General features: G+C 38.6%; 3 long non-coding RNA genes across 3 annotated transcripts; all 3 read right to left on the reverse strand.

Moving 5' to 3' along the window:
• Positions 1-8,356: 8,356 nt before the first annotated feature.
• On the reverse strand, positions 8,357-12,747 carry LOC139732648 (uncharacterized). The gene is made up of 3 exons (XR_011711035.1): positions 12,635-12,747; positions 10,889-11,045; positions 8,357-8,464 (listed from the first exon to the last, which is right to left on the reverse strand). It is a non-coding gene; the product is annotated as an uncharacterized lncRNA (long non-coding RNA).
• Positions 12,748-13,992: 1,245 nt separating this feature from the next.
• Positions 13,993-16,914, reverse strand: LOC139732649 (uncharacterized). Its single transcript, XR_011711036.1, has 3 exons — positions 16,773-16,914; positions 15,901-16,040; positions 13,993-14,058 (listed from the first exon to the last, which is right to left on the reverse strand). It is a non-coding gene; the product is annotated as an uncharacterized lncRNA (long non-coding RNA).
• A 4,037-nt stretch (positions 16,915-20,951) lies between these two features.
• LOC139732651 (uncharacterized) lies at positions 20,952-23,225 on the reverse strand. The gene is made up of 3 exons (XR_011711037.1): positions 23,174-23,225; positions 21,707-21,757; positions 20,952-21,031 (listed from the first exon to the last, which is right to left on the reverse strand). It is a non-coding gene; the product is annotated as an uncharacterized lncRNA (long non-coding RNA).
• Between the last annotated feature and the right edge of the window lie 1,596 nt (positions 23,226-24,821).

Genomic DNA, 24,821 nt, shown 5'->3' on the forward strand with positions numbered 1-24,821 from the left:
TACGATATTATCAAGAGTGCAACGGCCTTTTCTAAAGCCATGTTGAAAATTTGCGAGCAGATCGTGTTTTTCTATAAAATATTGCAATCTGTTTTTCACCAGCGTTTCCATTATTTTCATGAAACATGATGTCAACGCTATTGGGCGGTAAGAGCACAAATGGTGCGGGTCCTTACCCTGCTTGAGGAGAGGAATCAAAATCGAGTGTTTGCATGCTTTTGGAATATCTCCAGTATCCCATATTTGGTTGTACAATTTCAGTAATATCTCCTTTTTTGACTCTGGTAAATGTTTATACACTTCATATCCTATCTTATCTTCTCCCGGTGCTGAAGCCTTTTTATCTTGCAGAACTCTTTCCAATTCACTCATCACAAAAGGCTCGTTTAAGGCCAGTTGCAAGCCTTCCTTCTCCTGAACCTGGATCACATCAAATTCTTCCTCTATCTCTTTATAAATTTTACTTTCTGTATTCCCTTTCCCTGTATGCTTCAAATATCTTACAAATTCATTTGCTTTGTCTTTATCATCAACAATAATACGTTCACCTACATATAACACAGACATGCTATGGGTTTTATTCCGAGGAATACCGTTCATACTCTTAATGAATTTCCACAACGCCGAAACAGACGTGGATCGATTCAGACTTGCACAAAAGGCTTGCCAAAATCTGGTTCTTGCCTGCCGTATCGTTCGCTGCGTTTCTGCTTTCTTCTTTTTGTACCTGTACAAATTTTCCTCAGACCAACACCTAGAGAGTCTATTTTTCAATCTATTCCTTTCTTTAATTTTCAGAGAACATTCTTTTGTCCACCAAGGCTGTGACTTTTGGTGTCTATTTTTTCTTCTTTTAACTCCAACTGTATCTTCAAGTACCTCTGTAATGTGTGACATAAACATCTCATAAAACATTTTAGTATCCACGTTAATATTATCTATATTCATAACATTCTCACACAATTGAGCAAATTTTTGCCAATCCATATTTTTTAGATTCCAACCATTGCTTTCATTACTCATTTCTCGGAGGAGAGACTTTCCTCCCACACACAACTCAATACAAACAGGAAAATGATCGCTGCCTAGTTTGTCTGGCTTAACATTCCAAGTGCACTTACTTGCTAACTGAGATGAAATCAGAGACAGATCCAAACAAGATATTTTTCCTGAATGGGGGTCAAGTCTCGTGCCAGATCCGTCATTTAATATGACTAGATCATTTTGTAAAACAAATTCCTCAATCAATTTACAATTTCTATCCAGTTTATCACTACCCCAAAGGGGGTTATGAGAATTAAAATCACCTACAATCAATAATTTTGCAGGATCTTTAGCTTTACTTATAAACAAATCTACAGCCTCACAGCGTATCTCTCTGCAAGGGTTATAATAATTAACTACTGTGAGGAAAAACTTACCCCAAAAAATATCAATCACTTGCAATTCAACTTCAGACTCGCCGCCTTTATAATCGTAATATACAGAGTCATGTACATAGAAACAACACCCTCCTCTACTTTGTGTTGTTCTATTTTAAAACAAACAAGTATAATTTGGAATCTGCAAAACATTATCACTGTTAAACCATGTCTCCTGTATACATATCAAATGTACAATATCAGATTTATTTGTACTTAAAAATTGTATCAATTCTTGTCCGTGTCCACTCATTCCCTGAGCATTCCATTGGAGAACGAGGAAGACCGACATATATAAACTAGCAAGTTTCCCCAACATCAGCTGTCTTGTCCAAGAAGTTTACCGGCTGCTGCATTTATCAGGAGGCGAATTTCATCCTCTGATTTGTCTTTCATGAGATTCATGATCAAAATAACAATGAAGTTGATGAGCTCATTGTCTGTAGCCTGAGCTATACTTTATACAAAGTTTACACCTAACCTGTTTTTGGCAGGTCCCTCTCTTTCTTGGGGTAGCTTTTGCATGTTTTGCTGGGGCTGAGCTTGGTTTTTGCTTTGGTTGGGAATCAACGAAAAGGACCGTGTAGCTTTTGATGGGGGGTTGTTCACTTCAGCTGAATGTGGGGTATGACTCACGGGTTGGCTTGCCCGAGGGGTACCATGCTTCATTTCTTCAGGGCTCTCTTTAGTTTCTTTCACTGCAGGCTGAGGTATGGGTCGTGTCTCTTCTGCAACATTCGGCCTTTGCTCATGTTCTTGCCATTTGCGAGTGGCCTGTGCGTAGGTTAAGTTGTTCATTACTTTCAATTTTTGTATCTCTTTAGCCTTTTTCACCTCTCGGCATCCGCTGTATGCAGCCGAGTGGTTTTCTCCGCAATTAATGCATTTTGGAGTGTCTTTCTGTGGACATTCCTCAAAGGTATGCGGGTCGCCGCTTCTCACACATCTTTGTTTTGCCTTACAATTTGCAACTGCATGCCCAAACCTTTGACAATGGAAGCACCTGAGTACAGGGGGTATGTATTGTTTGACCTGGAATTTCTGGAAGTACAAATCAATGTCTTGGGGTAATGTGGTTGCTTCAAAAAATAGTATGACACTGCGTGTCGGGGTGAGCTTCATTTGCTCGTTTCCTGAGTTGTTTTGATTTTTCTTTTGTTCCTTTCTCATTATTCTTTTCACATGAGACACCTTTTGCTTTTTCAATTCCATCTGAATTTCTGTCTCAGACATTTCCGTGGGGATCCCAGATATTACTCCTTTAATGGTGTACATCTGATCTTGCACCTGGCATTGAACCAATAGATTGAAGTTCCATCAGTTTTCTGTACTGTTTCTCGTTTCTACATTTCACCATAATGTCATTTCGCGTAGACTTAACAAACTCTGGTGGGGATCCACAGCAAGTGTGGATGGCTTTGGCTACCGTAGCCAAGCTTGTGTTTTTTAGGGACCTTTTCTTGTTTATTGGACATATGTACAATCTCAGATCAGGTGGTTTAGATCGGGGGGTACCAAACTTTTCATTACCATTCATAGATTTATCATGATGGTCATCCTCCGAAGAGGAGTCTACTCTTGTCGCAAGGTCCTCAACATCAACACTTCCTTCGCGTATTTCCTCTTTTTCCGACGGACTTGTCTATCAGACACAACAGTTTGAAATTCGTCATCAGGTGTCGCAGTACCCACTTCCGAATCCATAAATAGATCCGGGGGGTTTGCGGCGGCCATATTGGCGCTACTCAATAGAAAGGGCGGGAGATTCAAAATCTATGTGTAAATCTATACTAGCTCTAATAGGTCTATACTAGAATCGTTAGTTGTGCAAAATGGGGTGCAAATGAAGCCCAGAATGATTGCTTACCTCTGAGTGATTCTATCCACAGTCATGAATCCATTTAGCCACAAAAATGGAAAAACAACGAGAGACCAACAACCAGCAACCACCCTGTCCTACGCTACTCGGCACGGGTTGTTGTTGTTGTTGTTTTTGTATTTGAGGCGCGTCATTCAAATATGAATATTTACGCCTTTATCTTTATAATATGATTATTTTACATATAATAAATAAATAAAAATAATAACTTTTGACTATCATTTTTATGCGCGCTATGTGTCTGCTGTTATACGGTTGGGGCAAATAAGTTCTGGTGCATGCTGATGGCAAACTCTGATCAGCCCGGCTCGTTACATTGAGCAGGCTTCTCGGTCGCGCACACAGACCTAGATCCCTCATTTGCCGCACTCAGGACCCTCTGCCCAACGCATGTATATATGGTGCACAAGCAGACTCCCGAATACGATATATAAACATCAAAATTATAATATTATTTCATATATACTTTCCATTAAATAAACATATAATTTACAATAATTCATTTTTTTTTCATTATGTAATAAGCAAACATCCGGTTGTGCAGTGTGCAAATCTAAATTAGATAAAACTCAAAAGATAATTATCTGTATAACTCTAGAAGACTTATATAAGTCTTTTAGAAAACCTTCTTGTTCTCTTCACATATGAGATTAATGCCCTCAAATGATCAACATTTTTTGTGGATAATACTTTTCTGATATCCCGTTGATCTTTGCCTCCAATGTCTGCGATCAACATGGCTCTCTCTATCAAATATTTCGGACAATCATATAAAAAATGACTTAAATTTTCCTTTTCGGGGCAATAGGGGCAGTTGCCTGTTTCATGCAAATTTACTTTCCACTTATCATAATTCAGTCCAATATTACCCATACGGACTTGATGAATAAGTATTTGTTCTTTCCTGTTTTTTAATCTGCATTCATATTTTCCACTTACATACTTCTGTACTTCTTTTAAAGGGGACTGTGTTTCTTCCCATCTTTTTGCCACTTCTTATTAAAATAACTACTCAAAACACATTTAACTTCCATCTTGTTGAGTCTTTATGAACGCGGTGAGCCTTTATGAACGCGGTGCGCTTATGAGCCTTTATGAACGCGGTGCGCTTAGTCTTTATTCAAGGCAGCAAAGGGAATATCCAAAGGGTTATGATGTCAACAGTTGTCACGCGGTGAGGTTAGTCTTTATTCAAGACGGCGAAGGGAATATCCAAAGCTTCTGATAGAGTGTATATCCCTTTATTTAAAAAAAAAAGAAGGAATTCCTCGTGAATTTTGCTGTATTTTTCAATTATTCATCATTTTTCGGTGAAAACGCTACGGTGAAAACGCTAATACCACGCCAATGTCGCTTTATTTCCATCCAACAATGAAAGATAATGCAAAAACGATGTACCAGTACACTACAGTACATTATGATAAATAATATTGGAAATGAACAGAGTGATTTTGGTTTAAAACTGATGTATTTGTTGAGAGGGTAGTATAAAAACAGTATAGAAAGTCCCTTTTATTAGGATCTTACGATATGATAACGGTACATTGTTTTGTTTTGTTTTTCTTTTTAGCAGAATTTAAGGCTTCTAGAATTGTCTCTCGACCCTGCAAAATCTTGCGTAGTTCTTACGATGTTCGCACGACGTTCGTCCATCCGCCTTGCGAGGAGAGGGTTTCGTACGAAGGTAAAAAAAAATCTTGAACAAGACCATTGACCAGGCTACGAACTTACGAACGGTCTACGAACGGTCAACGAATGCTGGTTTCGTACGGCCTTCCTAAGAAGATCGTGCGAAATTGTCTAAAAATCGTTCGTACGGCGTTCATAGCAGTTCGTAAAGGCATTTGTGACCGAGCCTTTATAGATACTGACCTGCGCATTTATTTCTGCATGTGCGTCAATCAAGCAGCGCACAATATCCTCTAAGCCTTTCCTAGCAGCATAATGGAGAGGCGTTTGTCCGGCCATATCCCTCACGTTTACATCGGCATTGTGCTGCAGAAGGATCTCAGTTATGTCGCCTCGATTCCTGTGAATAATTGTTGAACGTACATTATAGAAAAATTGAGGTAGTGTGATCCCAATCAGAGATAAATTGCGTAAATTTCGTTCTGAACGGCCGTTTTTGTTGACTCATTCTTGTTTATCGGCTTTAAAGTTTGACATTGTCTATACTGTCTATATAATGTATGGATATACATTTGATATTCAAAATATGAATTTCAATTTATTTCAATCAAAGCCGGCAGCAAAGATTTTGTACATAATTATATTAGGCAACATTAACAAGGCTGCATCTACAAAATAATTTGCTCAAAATAAATGTCTAAGTATTTGGTTATCAAAATAATCATGACATCTATGAGGAGTCGGCAGGCCTTGCATAGCATATAGTGACCTAAAATGAAGTTCAAAATCTTTGTCGTGCACGTTTTCTGCTGTCGACGAAGGAATCGGTTCTTCATATTATAAGCACCACATTGATAATGAAGCCAACTCTTTGGCAAGATATTCGCAAGTTTCTGATAATATCCATAAAAATCTTTGATTTGTGCTTGATTTCGATAACGGTCTTCGTCATATCCTGTTCAAACACAAAAGTTGGAAGTAATGGATCCATAAAATTATTTGGATTTTAGTTCAAATAGACTACTCACCGGGCGTACAGAGAAAAATATGAAAGAGGTAGGCCTACATCGGGGTTATCCCACTAGACCGACATCCACGAGTCATACGGCCCACGGGTTCGACACTGAAAATAGGTCCATAAGCCCACTAGCTCGACACAAAGCAAGTGAGACTCGTTACTTCGACGGGAGGAAACAAGGCCCACGAATTAGGCACTAGATAGAAAAGGCCCACGAGATCGACATTATATGACATTATAATTCACGAAATGTGTTAGTCTCCTGAGCATCTTTTTTTTTCTCCTTCTTCGTAGAATCGAACTCAGGGCTGTATGCGTGCGTGGGTGTCGAACTCGTGAATTGGCAACTGGCATGCCTCCGCAACAACGCATTCTCCCAATAGGTCTAGAGTACCTCTTGGCGATGTGAGAAAATAGATTTACGTAACTGCCCCCCCCCCCCGTAAAACACACACACACACACACACACACACACACACAAACAAACAAACAAACACATAAAGCAAAAAGCAAATGATTCGTTCGTCGAAAATGAGTCGAGTGTTTACTTTCTTTGAGCTGAATTTTATTTGGATGGATGTCTTCTTACTCTCGCTTGACCTTTGATCCCATGGCCAAAATTTTTCCCTACACATTGTACTGTAATTCATGAGTATATACATGTACGTTGTACCTAGTTTTATTACTTCAAAGCATTGATTTATTCTCCTAATATGGAGAAGAAGCGTAATTAAAATACTTGAATTTTAGCATTTCAACCTGACTGTTGACCCAATGGTTCAAAAATTTTGAATAGAATCAAAGTCAGGCAGTACATGCATATACCAAGTTTCATGATATCACCTTGAGCCATTTCCGAGACATGGGGAAAAAGTAAAATTTCAACTTCTTCATTTACCTTTAACCTTTGATATCTGACCCCACAGCCCAAAAGCTTATCAGAGCAGCTTCATCTTGTAATACATCATTATTACAAGATGAAAAAACTTATACATGTCATGTATACATCTAGTTAAAAAAAAAAAAACGCCTTCAGGCATTGCATATATACAGGGGAAATAGTGACAGTCTTAAGAATTCAACGTGACCTTTGACCCTTGACCTTTGACTCCATGACCCAAGAACTCCAAACAGAATCACTCAGGCAGCACATACGTATTCAATTGCATGACGATACCCTGAGTAATTTTCGAGATATGGAGATATAATGATTTTTTTTTTTTTTGCATTTGCACTTGACCTTTAAACTTTGACCAAATGGCCCGAAACTTTCCATAGTGAATCTGTATCTGGTGACGCATGTTTACACTATAAGTTTCAAGAAAATACCATCAGGCATTGCGTAGATATGGGGGAAATAGTGACAGTTTAAGTTGACCTTGACCTTTCACCTTTGATCGATCTTGAGCATTTTCGACAAAATGTTGATAGGCACAACTTCGTACACTCATACGCCAAGTTATATTTGGATACCTCAATGGTTCTTAAGTTATGTTAATGTAACACAGCAGGTTAGATACAATTGACACAGGACTCCATCATTTTGTTCAGTTTGTGGCAGACTTTATTTTGAGGGTGGCCCTCTTGAGCTCTCTTGAGATTTGACTCCGTGCAAAGTGACTTCCAAGTCACCCAGTGAACTTGAACTCAAGTTCAGATCTCTTGTTTCTCCACAAACTTTGTTGAAACTTCTGGAACTTTTGAGCTAAGACATGCTTCCATCCATCATGCTCCAAGTGTTTCCCTGGTCCCCAACCACATTTTGATGACTACACACAACCCTGAACACTGTATGGTCAATGCTTCATGTTTCACTAAAACAATAGGGTGTGTGAGACACACATTAGGTTTCTTTTGTACCTCAGCAAAAAGAAAACAAAAATGTGAGAGCGTAGTCTACACCTTTCAGACCCACAAGATTAGACTCAAAACTAGACTCGAGTAAGGCACTAATGCCAATTCAAATTGTACGTTGCTTGGTTGCAGAGATTACCCTAACTGGTCTGTTACATTATGTTGTCCACAAAATTGATTACGGACGGACGGACGGACAACGCGAAAACAATGTCTCCGGCGACACTTCATGGCGGAGGCATAAAAAGAATGTCTTCCAAAATGCCCGTTTCTTTCGGAAATGCCACAATGTCATCAAAACAGGGAGAGTGCACGTACATAAAATTTAGGGCCTATAATCCTTTTTTTTTTTTTGAAAACGTAGTCACCGAAAAAAAAAATCATTGTTCCTATCTGAAAGCTGAATCAAATATCTGGCTATCTATAAAAGGAGGAGAAGAATGAATGAGAAGTTTAAGACAATTAAAGACCGTTTTCTTTTTGTTTGATGGAGCAGAAATATTACTGCAAGGCGGAGGGATACCTTTTAATCGCGGAGTGGAGTGGAGTCAGGCCCTCGTCAGTCCTTTCGTCAACTTTGGCTCCAACCTTCAACAGTTCAAGCACACACTCTGCACGCCCACTTATGCACGCAAGGTAAAGTGGTGAAGAACCGTTTGCAGACTACAAGTATAGATCCGAAAAAGAGCATAAAAATAACAGAAAGTAAGACATTTAGGCCCGAATTCACGAAGGTGGTACAAATGAAACCATGGTTTAAACCATAGACAAAACCATGGAGAGCCAAGTGTCGCATGGAATATTTCGTTACGAAATCAGTCATTTCGTCTATAAAATGATTATTTTGCAACGAAATGACAATATTTTGTAACTAAATGAACATTTTCGTCCATTAAATGATAATTTCGTTAACGAAACGGTCATTTGGTCGACAAAATGACCAATTTCGTAACGAAATATTCCGTGCGACGCTTGGCTCTCCATAGTTTTTGTCCATGGTTTAAACCATGGTTTAATTTGTATCACCGTCGTAAATTCGGGCCTTACTGTTCAAAACAGGTGTAACGCATGAACATCCTGAACGTGTATGTAAGATTGTGAAACTTCCTAGATTCTCTCACAACATACGATCACACACCCACATCTATCACCCACTCCCCCCCCCCCTCCCCCACTTGTACACTAACGCACTCATACATAACATGTGATAGATGCTGATATAGCGTATTATTTGCATTACTCCAGCTTAAGGCCGTGTCACACCTTTCCGGGCAAGCTAACCGGTCTTGTTGCGTGGATGGATTTCCGCAAGCAGGAAAATTTTCCGCGGGCGGACAAGAATGTTTGCGAGTTTCGCACCTGTTTCTTACCTACCAGACACGTACTACTTACCTTCTACATGCGTATATTCCGTGTGACCTGCGTGAGAGCTTTGAAACCGATCCTTTTTCTGTTACGAGCGACTTACAGGTACTGAGATGTACCTGCGTCGGAGTTGCATGCGAGGTGCTGCTGGTAAGGGTCTCACACTGGTGATCTGCGTGTACCTCTGCGAGCGAATCCCCATAACTCACCCGGAACACGTTTTGAGCATGCTCAAGGCCTTGTTATACCGCATCTGGGGAAGTTTTGCGGCTTGACTTGCGGGGAAACGAATTTGCTACACGGAGCTCCCCACAGTTGGTCCGCACTTAACAGTACTTAGCGCGTATCTCGCCTGTAGTAGCCCAGAGGTGCGCACGCAAGTCCGATTTAACCGCAGCCAGGTTTTGAGCATGACCAAAAATCTTTTCCGGGTGATGAGTCGCGGGGATGCCCGGAGAGGTCCTCGCAGGACGCCAGTAGGAGGCCCTTATTAGCGGAAGCACCTCGCAGGCAACTCCAATGCAGGTACTTCGCAGTCCCGTATGCAGCCAAGATGATGATATTCTGTGGGACTTCTGACATTCTTTCAGAGGAATTCCTTCACTGAGTTGTCAGCCCCGACGCGACTGGTACAAAGGTCACACAGTAAACTCGTAAGTAGAACGCGTCCAGCAAGTAAGACACATGCACTGACTTGCTCAAATCCTTGTCAGCCCTCAGGAATTGTCAGGTATATGCTGGAATATTCCTACCCTCAACAAGCCCGCGTAACTTCCCCGGAAAGGTGTGACAGGGCCTAAACATAGTTGCGGGTAAAAAGATTTACGTGCGCACCTCCGGGCGACTACGGATGAGATACGTGCAATGCACTGTCATGTGCGGGTCATCTGCGGGGACCTCCGAGTATAGTAAAAATTGTTCTTCGCAAGTCGTATACGCAAGGCTTGCCCGGAAAGGTGTGACACGGCCTTTATAGACACTGTAAGTTGGGTTCTCCGTATCTTTATTTTTATGTTCCTTCTCATGATGCAACATGTTAGGCATACTTGACTTTAATAGCAAAAAATGTGCACTTTTCGTGAATCTGTACCAATAAACCTAAATGAGTCGTTCGGGATTTAAGGCCTCCTTTCACTGAAGTGTAAATAAAGTCTCCATGAGGAATGATTTTACCAGGGAGGTGTTTCCTCTCACCTCCCTGATTTTACGCACATTGCATAATTATATTTTGGTAAAAAGTGTTCAAGCCTTACATATGATTATCATAATCTGTTCATCTACTATCGCTAACTAATGTGAACGATACATTGTGAGATCAGAAGTATAAAAAAAGTAAAGTGTGCTTTGTTTTGCCGGAATATGGAAGTAGAATTTGAATCAAATTGAATTCATGATAGACACATCTCAATGTGGTTATCCTTATGATAATGACGTTTCACTAGATATGTTTTTGTGATATTGCTCGTCAGATGTGAATCTATCACATGCACAAATATGCCTAATGATATGGGGGGGAAAATGGCTTCTTCACTCCGTCATCTAGATTCTTTTCATTCTCTAGAGGTTACAGATGGAGTTTGAGCCGTCAGGCAGACACTTAATTTGAGCAGTAAACAATTTCATTTATTTTCGAAGATATTATGTTTGAACATAATAATAGCTCTTCCGAGATCCCGGTAAGGATTAGCCACTAACTACTTGCATAATTCTTTAGATACTGACCCGCGGATTTATTTCTGCATGTGCGTCACTAAAGTAGCGCACAAGACTCTTGTGGCCACCCTTAGCAGCATAATGGAGAGGAGTTAGTCCGTCCTTATCCCGCACGTTCACATCGGGCTTGTACTTCAGAAGGATAGGAGTTAAGTCACGTCGATTTCTAGGAATTGATAAATATAGACGGAAAAAAGGGGCAGGCAGTGTGATCCCATTCCAACTTTAACTGCGTAAAAGCCCCTTAGTAGGCCCAGTAGGCCCAATTGCAACGCTTCTACAGATGACACTAATTAAACAGGGCCTACATGCCTCTGTCGGTACATACGTGCACATTATTACGACATCATGTTTGCTACTGCTATTGCAATTATGTGAAATGCTTCCATTTGCAGCTTATTGATTGGCCAAGGAAAAACGGGGCACTCATCATTTAACCCGTGTGTAATACGGAATCTGTGGAATGCCAACGCGGGGTGATTCTTCGCCGGAGAACGCCCGGAGAGGTATTTTAAGACAGCGCAGACCTTTTTGTGTATTCGTTTTTACAAGGATATCATCAACCTTTTTATTTCAATTTTCTCCAACAGTTATATATATGAATTCAATTAATTTACCGAATGAGTCATCATGACAAGGGTATAATGATGATTTACACTGATGTATATACACGTACCTCTAGTTTTCTATGTAAATTTTGATTCATTGAATAACATTGTCATGACACTTAACATTATGACCCGAATTCACGAAGGTGGTACAATTGAAATCATGGTTTAAACAATGGTTTCAATATTATACTACATTCGTGAGTTCGAGCCTATATGGCTGTACCTTGTATATTCATATATTGCTTTCGGTTTATTCATTCATAGGCAGTGAAAAGGATAAGATTAGTGAAGGTTAAAATTTCAATATTCTGCCCACTTCCCACAAAAAAGCAGTGCGGTCCGATATGCATTTTTCACGAAATGAGATATCGATCATTTATGTTTCTATATACCCAAGCCGCTCGAAAGTAATGAGATTTTAAATGTAACTTCATCACGCAATTATGATATATTTACACGTAAGTGTAAATAGATTTAATTGCCACTTATCTGGGCTGTTGACTTACCATTCCAACATTCCAATATGATGCGACAGGTTTTAAGCATGCGCGAAATGATTGCATCTCCCCCTTGTTTGTTCTTTAGTTTTTTGTTTGTGTTTTTGTATTTGACATAATAACAAGCGAAGGAACAGAACACAAATATTTCGTTTGTGACTGTTTACAATGCATTTCCAACCGGGCCGTGATAAGCACCGTTGATAATAACATGTACTACAATTCACTCAAGTGCCCCACCATCAACTGGAACTGCATTGAAATCACGTATGGCTCTTAAAGGATATCACCCTCTACATGCTCTACATTCTGATATTAGAACAACAAAGAACGTCTCCCATACAGGTTTGTTTATTTTGTAATGCAACATAATCACTTGATAATCATGAAAAAAAAGAAGAGTGTATGTACATCATGACATGATCATAATATCCATCTTTTGAAAAACGCAGTCGCCGTAAAAATGCATAGTAACTGTTCCTGTCTCTTACAGTGAATCAATTATCTTCTTCATTAGATATCCAGCTTTCTTCATTGAAGTAAAAAGTATATAGAAGATGAATGAATAGCAAGCTTGTCAAATAGACAAAGGTCGCTTTCCATTTCCTTAATAGAGCAGAGATACCAACTGGAACGCGGAGGGATACCTTTTAGTCACAGGGTGAAGAGGAGTCAAGCCCTCGTCGGTCCTTTCGTCAACATTGGCTCCAGCTTTCAAAAGTTCATGCACACAGTTCACATGCCCATTTATGCACGCAAGGTAAAGGGGTGAAGAGCCGTTTGCAGACTACACAGGAACAAGAAGACAACAGAAAGTAATTTCTTGTACAAAAAAAAAAACAGTTATGAAATAGTAAAAGATTCTACCAACGAAAGAAAAACAGGAACAGAATAAAAGAAAAACCTATACACCTGAACATATCGAAAAAGTGTAAGATTGTGCGACTCAGTAAATTCTCTTATGAAAAAAACAAACAAACAACCCACACACACACACGCGCGCGCACCCTTACCCCCACACATATACGAACTCACAAATATAGTTTATATATAAATATACTTGTGTATATAATGTCTATTTGTTTAACTGTATAGCTTGTAAACGGAGAAATTTTGTTCCCCGGGTAACCTTTATAAGTTCTTTCGTATTCTAATATTATGAAGATGCAACCTGTTAGACCTATTTGACTATTTCTGTAGACGGAAGCCTAAACATTGCAGAAAACAACGGAACGATTTTTCGTACACTTCGTAACTGTGATTCGCTATATAATGTTTCATTATTCTTCCACATTATACTTTGTTCATCTCACATTTTTTTAAATGTGAATTAACGAAGTATCTGTAACATTAGAATATCCCATATATTAATATCATATATAATATACACTCACAAAGGATGTTTCTATCACGTTTTAATAACTCAGATGTCTTTTCAAGATCATTATCTTTGTCACATGTGGATACATATCATGCAGAAATTAACATCGTTATTGTTTTCTAATGTGTTTATTGTGTTCTAATTGTTCAATTTTTTCTAATGTGAACTAACGAAGTATTTGCGACATTAGAATATCACACGCACACAAACAAACACAGACATGCACACACATAAAGGGTGTATCTATCACGTTTTAACAGCTAGATGTCTTTTTATGATATCTTTGTAAGATGTGGACTCACTGCATGCAGACATATAATTAAGTATCAACATTGGTTTTTTCACTCCGATATGCAGACTTCTTTCAATTCTTTAGAGTTTAAAAATATAATTTGAAGGGTCAGCCAGACTTTTAATCAAAACTGTAAATATTCTTATGATTTTCTTGTAGTCTCAATGATATATTTTACGTATGATGAGTTCTTCCCTGATCCCAGGAAGGATAACTCCTTGCCTTATGTTTTTATACTGACCCGCGGATTTATTTCTGCGTGTGCGTTAATCAAGCACCGTACAATATCCTCTTGGCCATTCCTAGCAGCATAATGAAGGGGCGTTTGTCTGGTCTTATCCCGCACGTTCACATCGGCCTTGTGCTGCAGAAGGATCTCAGTTATGTCACCTCGATTACTATAAATGATTTTGTATACATAGACAAGAGAGAAGATCAGGTAGTTTAGATCTCATTTTAAGTTTAACTGCATAAACTTAGTTCCCAACGACCTGTTTGTTTATTCCTTTTTTTTTTTACACGGACACCATCAACCATTTTATTTCCATGTACGCCAAAAGTTTTGTTTTGCATTCATTAACATCTATTATACTGTATTTCTCAAAATGATTTGTTACCATGACATTTAATTGGAAGTAACTACATTTTCAAAAATAATTCGTTATCATCTCAACACAAGAAGACGTCAGAATTCTGAAAGGTTAAATATAAAAATCTGCTCAGAATATATTTGTCTATAGTTGTTTGCTAAATTTGGTGCTTGTAGACAAATTTGGAAGATACTGCTCTTTGCAATCATGAAAAAATTGGGTTTTCAACATGTTTTTCAGAAAATTGAATTCATCACATGAAAAAAGATTGTTCATTGAGTATTTTCATCCAAAAAATACAGATAATCGACATAAGTGTCAGATACTGCGGAGGTGTTTTTCGGGGGGGGGGGGGGTAGGCTTGGACAACCGCAAGAAGGCTGCATCAAGTAGAAACTGAATCAATATAAATGTCAGGGTATTGGTTATCAATCATCCTCGTGAAATTGACAGGCCTTGAATTGCAGTTTGTGTTATTCGGCTGGAATTCAACATTTCGTCGTGCTCATTCTTGTCAATTAAAATATCGGCTCTTCATGTCAGCAGCACTAACAAAAAAAAAGAAAAGACACCCCCTTGGTATTCGCCAGTTTTTGATAATACATGTACCGATAAAATTTATTTTTGATTTTGTGGTTGATTTTGATAACGGTCTTAGTCACATCCTTTTCAAGCATCAAGTTGAAAATAACGCCTCCGCGGGATTTTGATAAAGTTCAGAATGATAGACTACGTGTCAAATGTCTCTTGTGATAGGGAAGTGATAAACGAGGAACATGACAACTATGTACCTCTATCATGTCGATGTCGATCGCAAATCTTCCCTTTAGCCGTGTCAGCAATTAGCGCGGAAGTTATGCCATTTGTGGCGGCTCTTTAAGTAGTGCATATCTCATGCACAAACCAACATCCAATACCGTTAGGAACTTTACTGAGAAAAGCGATGGGACCGAACACAAATATTTCATAATGTTTATAATGCATTTCCATCCGGCCGGGTCCGCATAAGCACCGTTGATAATAACATGTTCTACTCAGATGACCCATCATCACCATGGAATGTGTGAAAGTTACAGAAGCTATCTGAATTGACTGAGCAAAACAAATTGGCAACAGCACACACATGCACACATCTAAATTTTTACCTATGTCGCCAAATACTTTCTCAATCAAGACTAGCCATGTATTTCAAGCAATATTGTCAAGTGATCAATCTATCCGCCTATTTCCATAAGCTCCTTGACACTTTGGCATGCAAAAAAGTGAAGGTAGGAAGGGGGAGTTCAATCAATGAGTAGACTGGTAACTACTAGTGCGACATTATGCGGTAAATTACCTTGATGGCATATGAAAACAAACCCGATCTACTATAGAAACAATGCCTAGCTCACTCTGGAGCTGTAGAAGGATATTGCCATCAACTGTGGTGCTAGGGGAAAAAAGTCTTCCATATTGATAAAAAACATAATCTTTCTTACAGTAATGCAACACAATAGTAAATAGGATGAATGTAAATCTCAAAGCTTGATACTGGGAATCTGGGATATCTTCAATAAGTTAAAAGGAGAAGACGAATGGATGAGTAGTAAAAGATAAACTGAAGACAATTGAAAGGCCTTTTTCGGTGGTTTTCGTTGGGTGGAGAGATACCTTTCAACCGCGGTGTGCAGAGGAGTCAAACCCTCGTCAGTCTTCTCGTCAACTTTGACCCCAGCTTTCACAAGTTCATACACGCAGTTCACATGCCCATTCTGGCAAGCAAGGTGGAGGGGAGAAGTACCGTCTCTAGACTAAACAAAAGTATCAAGATAAGATTAAATATAAAGATTTTTTTTTTTCAAGACAGCCGTAATGGAATGGTAAAAGATATTTTTACCAACAAAAGACACTGAAGAAGGAACGGAACAAATTTTTTTCCAATACAGATGAGCATCACGGAATAGTGTAAGATTTTGACTCCCTATAGATTCTCTCTCAAACACACACCCTCACACGCACACACACACACACACACACACACACACACATACATATCGTGTATGTAGCCCTACATTAGTATTTCTGTATAGCTTATAATCACAGTGAGTTGGGTTCCCCGTCAGTTAAGTTTCATCTCATTCTGTGAAGGTGCAACCTCTTATAGTAACCACGTATAATAATTTCATGTAATCTGTAAAAATTAAATAATTCCGGTATAAGTGTTTCCTTTGACGGAAGCGTTTAAAGACTCCTTGGGGATTTTTTTTTTCTTCTACATTCCACAATTGTGTTTCGTTATAAAATGTTTAAGTCTTGCATATTTTACTCTGTTCATCTCACATTGGTGACTATTATGTACACGATCGGCACTAATTTTAGGAGGTATTTCCATACTGTGTCAGTCAGACATCTTGATTTGAGCTGTAAGGATTTTATCTTGTTTTAAGCAAACGGATCCATTAGCACGTATCATGAGCTCTTCCGGGATCTCAGGAACATGAGAAAGGATTGCTGCTTGCATTATGCTTTATCTTGATACTGACCCACGAATCTATTTCTGCATGTGCGTCAATCAAGAAGCGCACAAAATCCTCTTGGCCATTAGTAGCAGCATAGTGGAGAGGCGTTTGTCCGTCCTTGTCCCGCACGTTTACATCGGCCTTGTGCTGCAGAAGGATCTCAAGTATGCCACCTCGATTCCTGTGAAATGATAAACATAGATGAGAGAAAGGATATATATGTATATATATATATATATATATATATATATATATATGTATATTTTTGCGAAAGAAGTCACCGCTACAACAGCTTTTTGGCTTCTCCTGAATAATTTTGCATATTTATGTAAGATATGAGAAAGGAAGGAGAAATCGGTGCGTAGCTTTGACATCATTATGCCTGAATCGCTATGACGTCTCCGTGGCCAAGCGGTTAAGGCGTCGGGGTTCCATGCCAAAGACCCGGGTTCGATCCCCGGCGGAGACCAATTTTTCAACTCTTGCGCGCCTCCCTTGGCTTCTCCTGAATAATTTTGCATATGTAAGATATGAGAAAGGAAGGAGAAATTCGGTGCGTAGCTTTGACATCATTATGCCTGAATCGCTATGACGTCTCCGTGGCCAAGCGGTTAAGGCGTCGGCGTTCCATGCCAAAGACCCGGGTTCGATCCCCGGCGGAGACCAATTTTTCAACTCTTGCGCTTTTCCAAAAAGGATGAACAGTAAGAGGAATAATGATGTCAAAGCTACGCACCGATTTCTCCTTCCTTTCTCATATCTTACATATTAAATATGTATGTATATATATTCACCATTCATTTCGGAACTGTACAAGTTTTTGGTGGCCATCTTGAACATCTCAAAACCCTCAACGATGCAAAAGTTGCATCATGCAGATTCGGATTCAGCACCCTCAAAACAGGGTAAACCCACCAACTGATTTCAAGTTTTCATCATTTATGAAGGAAATACCTGAGAATTTCCGTTTTAGGCGGCCATTCTTGCAGCCATCTTCAGCATTTGAAAAATCACCAAGAATGCATAAGCAGCGCCTTGAGATAGGGTATATCTATGCATCCTTGTTTTCAAATTTTTCACCATTTAGAAGGAAATACATGGGAATTTCTGTTTTGGCGGCCATTCTGGCGGCAATCTTGAATATCTCAAAATTCTCAAAGATGCAAGAGTTGCATCATACAGATTCGCATTCAGCTTCCCCGAAATAGGGTAAAATCATCAAAACAAAAATGGGTGGACGGTAAGACAAGGTAAGGCCCAAAATCTGACTTTGGCACCGGAACTATTGCTGGCCGGCATGGTAGAGGTAAGCGCTCTATTCATTCTGAATAGGTCCCGAATCAGAGCAGAATCGCCAATCTGGCTACATTCGCGAGGCTATTCTGGTCATTCTGACCGCTAATTCGACCTATTCGGCTGCTATTCGGCCGTATTCTGGCCTATTCGGTTCACTTGCTCTTGCTCTGTATTCGGATAATGATTCGGATGGATTCGGGGAGGTATTTGGGACATCCTGGGCAGATTCGGCTCTATTCGTGATATTCGGGTCTATTTGGCTAGATGATTCGGGCCGTTAGTCAGATAATGATACAAATAGGCCCGAATCTGCTCGGAATGCCCCGAATGCCTCCCCGAATCAAACCGAATTCCATCCGAATACAACCCGAATGTGGCCCGAATGAAATTTTTCGGGGACACATTCGGGAATAGTTTTGAGGGTATTCGGCTGGTTTTGACCATTTAAAAACGAGCCGAATTGTTCCAGAAACCCTTCTGATTTTTTGCCCATTTGGGGAAGGAGAACAGAATGCTTCCGAATCCACCCGAATCTTATTATGTGTATTCGCTTGGATTTGCAGCTCCGGTGTAACCGAGGCTTACTCGAGGCTTAATACTGATCTTTCGAAAGACGCAATCAACATAAAAATTCATTGTTCCTATCTGAAACTCTCTCTCTCTCTCTCTCTCTCTCTCTTTGATAAGATGAATCAACTAAGAATGAATGAGAAGTTCAAGACAATGACCGTTTTTCTTTTGTTTTGTAGAGCGCATGCAGATACCAACTAAAAGCAGAGGAATACCTTTTAATAACGGAGTGAAGAGGCGTGAATCCCCTCTCAGTCCTTTCGTCGACATTGGCTCCAGCCTTCAAAAGTTCATGCACACAGTTCACATGCCCATTTATGCACGCAAGGTAAAGGGGTGAAGAACCGTTTGCAGACTACACATGAGCATGAAAATAAAAGAAAGTAAGACATTGAACAAAACAGCTGTAACGAAATAGTAACAGATAATTCTCTTCACAAAAGAAAACCAAAGGAACAGAATGAAAAAAAAATCCTCCAGTACACATAAGCATCCCGAAATAGTGTGAAATTCTGAGACGTCATAGATTCTCTCACAAATCATACACAAACACACTGTCTCTTTTCTCTCTCTCTCTCACACTGCACATAGCATAATTATGTGTATGATTATGGGTATATGTATAGTTGTTAACTGCATGTAACTTGTAAAGAGAATAGCCTACATGCGGTTTTCGGTAAATCTCCAAGTTCCTTCTCATTTCATATGAAATCTTGTTAGGCATACTTTACCATTTACTTTGTTTTTCATGCAAACTGTACCAACGAAAAAGCCGACACTCTTTTTTATACTTTTTATGCGTACTTATTCATAATTATATTTCGTAATGAAATGTTTCATTAGTCCTGCATATTACACCCTATTCATCTCACATCGTTAACTGAAATGTGAACGATGTATTGTGAGATCAGAATATATCACAAAAATAATGAAGTATGTAACACTATATGTTTTGTCGAAACATAAAAAAACAACAATTGAATCGAATTTCGCATAAATTTGAAGTCCTGGATTTAAACACACCTGAATATGGTTATCCCCATATTACGTTTCAGTAGATATCTTCTCATAGTGATGTTTGTCATGCACACACACACACAAAAGAATCAACAAATTGGCTTCTTCACTCCGTCATGCAGATTCTTTCAATTCTTTAGATTTTATAGACGTAGTTTAAAGGGTCAGCCAGAATTATCTTCATTCAGGTTCAAGATTTGCATGTACGTATCATGAGCTCTTCCGGAATCCCAGGTAGGATTGCTGCTTGCGTTATACTTAAGATGGATATACTGACCCGTGGATTTATTTCTGCGTGTGCTCCAATCAAGCAGCGCACAATACCCTCTTGGCCATTTGTAGCAGCATAATGGAGAGGCGTTTGTCCGGCTTTATCCCGCACGTTTGCATCGGCCTTGTGCTTCAGAAGGAGCTCAGTTATATCTCTTTGATACCTGTGAAATGATGCACGAAGACGAGAGAAAATGTAATGTATTAGTATACTGTGATCCCATTCCAAGATAAACTGCGTAAACTTAGGACTAAATGACCGGTTTTGTTAATTCAAGATTGTGACAAGGACAATGCCAACTCTGTATATCAAGGATGACATCAGTATCACGTTCGCCAACAGTTTTGTTCAGATTTAATCAATACTGCTCACTCCACTCATCGTCGACAACAGAAAGGTGAAAATTCTGTCTGAATTTGACATAAAAAAAGAAGAAAAAACCAGTCAACTCCATGCACTCTGCGTGTGCCGTATATAATAAATAGGCAGCTATCACCCTATTTATCAGCCTAAGGAGCTCGATGTCGATTAAGTACTAATCACAAAACGTCTTCCACGCGATCAAACATAATCATGATTATCAGCGCAGAATTTATGCTATTTGTGGCAGTTTCTTCAATAATGCAAAAATTCTTAATTTTCATACATAAACCAAGAGCAGATATCAATTGAAAATGTGTTTCAGAAGCGAAAGGATAGAACAGATACATTTCTAACGCAACTTTAGTACACAAGGACACATACAAGCTATTCAGGTGCCCCATCATCACAGTGATGGCATTATGACAAAATTTGCAGAAGCTTGGTAATGGTTAACTAATCGAGCAAGACATCAGGAAAAGCATCGGAAGACACTTTAAAATCTAAAGCATTGAAGACGTATTTCATAAGTGTGATGCATCTTCTTTGGGACAATTTGTGCTCATTTCCAGAAGCAAGTCCGACAGTTTAGCAAGTGTTACCATCACAAAATAAAAGATCATTACCCTGCAGCTGACTCTTTGGCCAACGATGTGGACAAATTCAGAGCTGTCCGTCCACAGCGGTCTCTTTCTTCCACTTTGACATTCGAATTCAATAACATTTCCACTTGCTCAATTTGTCCCAATGATATCGCCTTATGAAGATCCTGTGAAAAATAACATGAGTAACGTAAGTATTGAAAGAGATAAGAACATGCACTGTTAATGCAAACGGAAATATTAGAACACGAAAAATGTGTCAAACTTAATATTTGTTGAAAGATGAAAAAACAACAAAACTCAGAATCAGCTGCAAAATACAAGCACATAACTTTTTTTTTGTAATGTGGTTAAGTTATTTTGCATTAAGGACATTTAAACCGTTCTATTAATAAATAAAAAAGTTATCTGAAGCATTCTATAGTGAGACTGTTAATTATTGCACAAAAGACACGAAGGTAATATTATAATAGGAACCACATCATCATGTTTGCAGAACGAATACTATTCTATCCTGTACAGTGACGGGGCGATCGTTAACGGGCTGTTAACGATCGCCCCGTCACTGTATACAGGCATGCTAACCTGGAAACATTAAACTGCACATTACTTGAATCTGAGACCCTTCTGAAGCACATAATTTCCACACAATAGATATATAATGTACAATAGATATAAAATGTACTCTTGATGAATCCCACAAGGATTGGAACAATCATCCCCTTTACTGCATTCACACTGATTCCCACTGATCAGTTACTAGCCATCCCCTTTAAACCATCAAGGTACGTACAATTTATATAACCATGTTTTACCTTTACACTATATAGATGAACACTTACCGAAGGCATTTCGTCTGTGTCGTGGTCCTCATACTGACGTAGCAAAACATTCTGCAGTTAAACAAGATTTTGAATATTACTGTCGCATTGGTTCCTTCTAAAATTTCTTAAACAAATAAATGAGCCATCAATTTAGACTTTCTTTAAATGATGACGTCTTCGAGCCATTTCGTTCTATTACGATATTCAAATGAAACATTCCTGATGAGAGCACATTTTTAGAATATTAGCTTATGTCATTGTATCAAGATAAGTATTGTGATTTCATTACGATGTAATATTTTTCTTGAAGTTATTTTGTATTTATTAAACATTCCTCTCATTTAGAAAGTAAAAGTGGACAATGTCAGTAAAGTCACGTATAAGATCGTAGACTGTGACTCAACGGCATCTTGTGCAAAGAAGACAATGACGTTCGATGTATATGTTCGGATACGTAAATAGAAATCATTATGATCAACCAACTGTCATTGACTGTTATTTTCACTGTGTCAGTATTGGCACTATTGTATTCCTCCGAAATTATTAGAAAAGGTACATTAGATATCAGATTTAATGTGGGCCTTATAATCATATGCTTTTGACCCTTTCGTAGATAGCCTTTTTGTCATTTATAATTCAATCCGAAGTCGTAAACATTCTTTTTTTTATTTTTATTTTTTGTGTATAATTCATAAGCCTTAAGTCGAAATGATTAAGACTCTTGCATACTCAGCACTAACAATTCAAGGTTATCAAAATGATACTCGGCTTTTTATTCATTTAATGACACTGAGATTCTATTACCCTGTTGGGTTGCGATGCATGCCAAGTTGGTGAAAATACGTCACGAGGTTATCAAGAAGTAAATAAAAATGTATAGGCCTACAAAGATTATGCAATACGCGCAGCGGACGACTGACTAGCACGACGCTAGCACGACGCTGATCGATCACAAGAGCTCACCTGTGGTTTAGACTGATATGTTTTGTTGTTTCCTTCTGACATTTTTAGTATAGATATATCTGTACAAGGCCTTGATACAGCTCTAAAAGGTTCTTTTAGCATTCCGTATAGGTATGGTTCTTGTGTTGTTTATGACTGATTCCAATAGAGCGTACGCTTGTTGTGTGTGTGTGTGGGGGGGGGGTTATTTGTATGGCTTCAATCAAAACGATTGTCACGTATATTTAGGAGTTTGTCAAACAATTTGGGGAAAGGCAGAAGGATAAACAAAGCCGAGGAAATTCGTTGCTTAAGCTAGTACTAGTGCAATTTTGGTATCCTTGGGGGATTTGAATGATTTTAATGACATTGTGTGTGAGAGGGTGTTTTTCAGATTTTTTCTGATGCCTCGCAAAATAGTGAAGCCATCCACCCACAACACGCTAAAAAGTAGATGATTTTTCATTGCTACATGAGAAACAATTGCTTAAAATATTTAAGTATAAATGTACCGTTTCTTCCCTACAGTACATTAACACTTACCGACAACATTTCGTCTGTTTCAGAGTCTTCATCCAGACTTAGCGAATTTGTCTGCAGACAAAATAGATTTTGAATATGACTGTCGCATTGGTTCCTTATGAAATTTCTGATACACTTAATTTCTTTTCTTTTTTCAAATTCATATGTCTGATACAAAAAAATTATTAATGCCCATGTATATTCGGCACGAACAATTCAGAATTATCCAAACAATATACAGATATATAAACCTGCAAGAAATATCAATTTACAGGTGCAGTACTGGTGTATTACGGAAAAAAAATAGAAAAGGCAGGATACACGAGGCTAAAGAAATTACCTGGTATCAAAACTGGTATCTTTGTCTACGTGGAGTTTTTCTGTTATTCAAATCGGATCTTCCGTTTCTTCTTAGTCTTTTGTGATACTTCTTAAAACACTGGAGCCACCCAACAACAACACGCCCAAAACTTTATGACTCCAGGTTCAGGTTTCAGTTCAGTTCAGTTTATTTTTTTTTATCAAACAAGAGGTGAAACAAAATAAAATATGATATAAAGCATGGGGAAAACAATCACATGGTTGGTTAATTTCCATCAATCAAAACAGAAAATCTAATACAAAACGAAAAGTGAATCGCATATACCTGTAGTATATAATAACATAATTAATATAACTGAGAACACTTAGTCATGCTCTGAAGGACAACAAAGTAGGTATAGAAAAAAAAAAGAGTGGTCCACCATGAAAAAAAAGCTAAGATTGTAATACATGGACCACTCAAAACAAACATCACTCAAACTGTAATTATTTTAAAGTGCAGGAAATACGATGAGAAACTCAAAAAAGTGCATGCATACATACACACATGCGCGTGCATTGCCTGCATTTGTTGCTATATGGCGTACATTGCCTAAATCACTAAGGTTTACCTTACCATGTTTCTCCCTTGCACTAGATAACCACTCACCGGGGATAGATCGTCTATTTCAGAGTCTTCACCCAGATTTGACGTATCTGCCTGCAATTAAACGAAATATTGAATATAGTTTGTTAGCGCACTGGTTCCTCTGAAATTCACACTTGCCATGGCCCATCAAAGCTTTCCAATGAAGTCCTCTTCAAGAACTTTAATCTATCACGTGGACAACTTTTACGATATATGAAACATTTCTGCTGACAGCACATTTTTAGAACATGAGTGTATGTGAATATTATAATTCATGATTGGTGTTCGAGTAGTAGTGTTTATTTGAAATGTTGATTTCAACATTCCTCTCATTGAAAAGTAGAAGAAAACGGTGTCAGTAAACTCACATTCAAGTTTGTAAAATCGTAGAATATGACTGTATCTTATGTAGAGAAGACATTCAATATACATTGTAGTAGTCATATATACTATATGCACGCACTGAGAGGTTCTATAGTTGAAATTTTGGATTCTGAGGCGACATAGCATAGCACTATTTTCATGATTTTTTGAGGGGCGCAGCCCCGAAGAAAATACTGCTATGCCAGTCATGAAAATACTCCATATCTTCAGATGGAACCTCGAAAGGAGTAAATGGCATTAGAATAATCTACATGTATATTCTACAAGAGAAAAATCTAGACTTAGATAAAGATAGTAATGATATAGATGAGTAAAAACTGAATTGTAGCGATAGCA

This window comes from Diadema antillarum, unplaced genomic scaffold, assembly GCF_040938485.1.
Source record: "Diadema antillarum isolate AM-2024a unplaced genomic scaffold, OU_Dant_1.0 seq00000442_RagTag, whole genome shotgun sequence".
NCBI lineage: Eukaryota > Metazoa > Echinodermata > Echinoidea > Diadematoida > Diadematidae > Diadema > Diadema antillarum.